Consider the following 4300-nt stretch of genomic DNA (forward strand, 5'->3'; position numbering starts at 1 on the left):
TGTAATACAATATATGATATTATTTTACTGTTATACATTATAATAATATAATAGATATGATATTATAGTATTTTATTATATCAATATTTTATATTAATATAATATAATATATATTATATAATATAATTATATATAATAATATAGTATAATATATTTTATTATTATATATTATTATATTATTATAATATATTAAAAATATTAGATAATCCCAAACTCCAATCATATAACCTGTATGAAGATCAATAATTAATTTTCTGTGCAACTAGCATAAATTGTAACATGTGCTTTTGGATAAAAAAGTTTGTAATATTAATTTCAAAATAATGTAACTCAATAGTTGATTGCAAAATTGTTTTAGCTAAAAAGATGTATAAATATCATAATTATCAAGAGGCATATATATCAATATACTAGGGCCTTCTCCACGTCCGTGTCTCATAAACACGTATCATCTCTGGCCGCTGATATGATGGCTCAGATGTGGTATCGATTGGTGGGGAGGGAAGAGGAGGCTCGCCCACTCTCTGTGATAGAGATGCATCATCTATGGAGAGATCGAAGTCTGAAAAGTTAGGATATGAGGTGTGCTGGGCATACGAAGAGGTACTCAGATCATCTGTCGATGGCACAGTTTGAACTCATCTATCCTTTGAGACAACTTGCATAGTATCAACAAGGCCATCCATAATATCGATAAGTGCTCGATCTTTGCATCCAACAGTGACTGAATGAAATCAACTCTTTGTCGTATGATATAGCGATGTGATCCTCTGAAACTATCAAAAAAATAAATATTATTCATAAGTATACTAATAATAACATAACAAAATGAGATAAAAATAAAATGTACTTACGACAATGTCCATCATGCCACTCGAAGCACGAAACCTCATCTCGAGACGCTCACTCATCAATAGCGAGATGAATCGCTTAGTGATGTTCCTGTACCACTACAGATATGGATCATAATAATCCATCATAGGAAGCATGGGTGGACTAGCTACAATCAAATCCTCCTGTCGCTCCCATACGTCAATATACTCCCGATGCTCTCGAACCCAATCATGGCGATGTCGCCCTCGTCGATCCAAACGGTGGAGAGCATCTCGAGTGTCATATGGTGGGGGGACATCCTGATGTATGCCAAACTGTTGCATCATGCGCTTCAGAAAATAGATCTCCATGATGTCGAAGCAAATGAGAGATGTGCATGTCCTCCATACATGCTGATCTGATCGACATATCTCGAGCAATACGGCTAATATCTCTAGTGTGTAAGGGACCCACAATATTTGATCATCGTGCTGCTGATCTAGCTAATCCCTATAATATATAACTGTGTGCGATATCGGATTGCTAGCACCAGTCAGTCGAGTCCTCCACCTGTTCAAAATAAAGCCACTATATTATTATACTGAAACATGCAGTCATTTATCATGTAAAATCAATACTACTGATTACATACCTACACCCTAGTGAATCAGCCAGATCATACTGTACGCCACCAAATGGACCCTCAAAATCAGCATCATCCACATTTAACAGGACATGTCTTGCTACATCACCTCCCGCTGCTGGCTAGTGGGCTCCTATTTTGGGAAGCACCTGATCTGGCCGTCCGACGTGTAAATGATCCCAAATTTAAAGCTGAAGCAACACCAATGGCCTTGCTACCTCACGTGCATCTGGTCTACTGGCCCTACAAAGCTCACGATATAAGAAAGCTAACGTAGCACTGTCCCAACTCCACTGCCCACATGCGTCGAGATCATATAGAAGGATAAGTACAATAACTGCACATGAGAACTAGACTTATCGATAAACAGATGTCCACTAATAAGATAAAGAATAAATGCCTATGAATGCCTCCGTACGATCTCATCATCTGCATCATCCGATAAGTGGTGGAACATATCGCGAAGCCAATGAAATCTCAATGAAGACCTCGACAATATCATCTCTGACGGTCTAATCCCAAGCAACTCCTCACAGAGATCCGATCAAATAATCTACGTAGTACCGGTGTTAGCAGGTCCATGCACTCGTAATCCAAGTAGAACAGCAACGTCCTGCAACATGATCGTCTCCTCTCCGATGCGGAGGTGGAAAGTATGAGTCTCCTGATGCCATCGCTCTACCATGACGTAATGAGGATCCAATCAAGCTGTATGTCACAAACCCTAAAAACTCTATAAAAACCAGCCATATGAAGATACTCTATAATCTTCTGATGTGGCCGTCTGACGCACATCGTAGTGGAGAGTGTCGAGTCTAGAGATAGAGCACGATAGGATCAATCGGCCCCAGATGTACATCGAAGTCTGAACCTGCCATGGTGCAAAATGTAAAGTCAAGTGTACGAAAAAGATAGTAAGAACATTAAATAGCCAATATTAACAACATGATCATTTTGTACATTTTTTCAAGCGTTTACATGATATGATTACATAATCAAAATAGTTTAAAAAGAATACAAGCATTACATAAAGATAGACCATATAAAAAGTAGAGATAAATCAGTGTCGTTGGAGACATCTACGCCGATTATGCCTCATCTCCTTGTACAATCCGCATCGTACAATATTTTAACGCTCCATTACATTCATATCATTTTGAATCCTCCTTGACTGTGGATGCCCCTTTTCTTGTCTTCTTATGGATGGGTGCGGTATTAGTCTCGGTGCAGTCCACTCGGGCCAATAATGTGAACTCTCTGGAGGATGAAAGGTAAATGCAGATGACTGTTCATAATATGCAATAGTATAACAGTCATCAACGAACTGCTTCCAGTCTAAGTTCTCGCCGGCACAAACAGCAAACAAGTGGGAGCATGGATAATGCAGTAACTGCCACTTTTTATATGTGCATGTGCATGCCCCTAAGTTGATTGTCTGTGTATAATCAAGTTCATCGAAGCTATAATGCCTTCGTCTCAATCGAATCTCATACAAACCTGATTGATTATTATACTTAATCACACAATGCTCCCTAGACTTTAGCTGTCGTGCATTTAACTTTCGTCTAATCTTATCTATGAATATTCTGCCGGCCTTCCTTCTTCATGCTGCAATTGTACATCTGATACTGAACCACTTCGACAAGCGTTCGAAGGAAAGACAAACAATAGCAGTAATGGGCAATGAGCGAGCCTCCTTCAACACCTTATTAAAACTTTCAGATAGATTGGTATTCATTATTCTATACCTACATCTACCTGTATCATGCACCAGCACCTATTTACTTAGATCATCAAGTGGATGTGTTTTCAGATATTGAAAGCAATTGGGCCATGTTCTCTCAATATGTTGCATGCTTCGATCAAACTTTCAGGGTTAATTTTGCTTTGCAGTTTGATGAAAATAAGCTAAAAATACAGCGTCATGGAATCGATAATTTAAGTTAGCCTCAATATGTCGAAGACATAATCTATGATATCCATATGGTGCTGTCCATCCAACTGATTGATCTGAAACAGTAGCTAATATTTTTTAATGTCAGTCTGAAATTATGCCAATCCCTATACGATCACGTGCCACATAATAGCACAAACACCATAAAAATCATGACCAACTACTACGGTTTTTGCCTTCACAAATGGCAAATGCTAGAGGATAGATACTCCTATTTCCATCCCTTCCTATAGCTATCATGAGAATACCCTTATATCGATCATACAGATGTATTGCATCGATACTAATCAATGGGCGACAGAACTAGAAGCCCTGAATGCATGGACCAAATATCCAAAAAACTCAATGGAATACCTTTGTGTTTGCCTCTGTTGTAGGAAATTTTGCAAAATGTACCACGATCTCCTCATTGGCATGATGAATTGCAGCTAGCCAAGGACCCAATGCATTATAGAACTCTGTCCAATCTCCAAACAGCTCACCTATAATAAGTTGTTTAGTTATCCACGTCTTTCTATAAGATGCCTCGCATTGCCATGCATCATGTACATAAGCCTGATAGGCTGATATGGATATGGATATCTCTGTTGTAGCTGATCTTCTAATGACATTGGCAATCATGCATGCATCAAGCTGTGGATGATCTCGCATTACATCTGTATTCAAGCATGTGTGTGGCTCTTTATATACCATAATCTCCCATCGCTGCGTCTTGATCCGAAGGAATGCACAGAGATGTCAACTATAAATATCAGACTGTTTATACACGATGCTCCATTTAACTCTATCTGACTCGATGACTTTGAAAGAATAGTGGGTGCGAATGGCATATTGTTTCACGACATGTTAGACTTGTTCTTTCGATCTAAATACCATTTATTTTCTTAACT

General features: G+C 38.4%; 1 pseudogene; it reads right to left on the bottom strand.

Annotated features, from left to right (window-relative positions):
- Nucleotides 1–2585: 2585 nt before the first annotated feature.
- On the bottom strand, nt 2586–4061 carry LOC140858040 (uncharacterized; annotated as a pseudogene).
- Nucleotides 4062–4300: the final 239 nt, after the last annotated feature.

This window comes from Elaeis guineensis, chromosome 5, assembly GCF_000442705.2.
Source record: "Elaeis guineensis isolate ETL-2024a chromosome 5, EG11, whole genome shotgun sequence".
Taxonomy (NCBI): Eukaryota; Viridiplantae; Streptophyta; class Magnoliopsida; order Arecales; family Arecaceae; genus Elaeis; species Elaeis guineensis.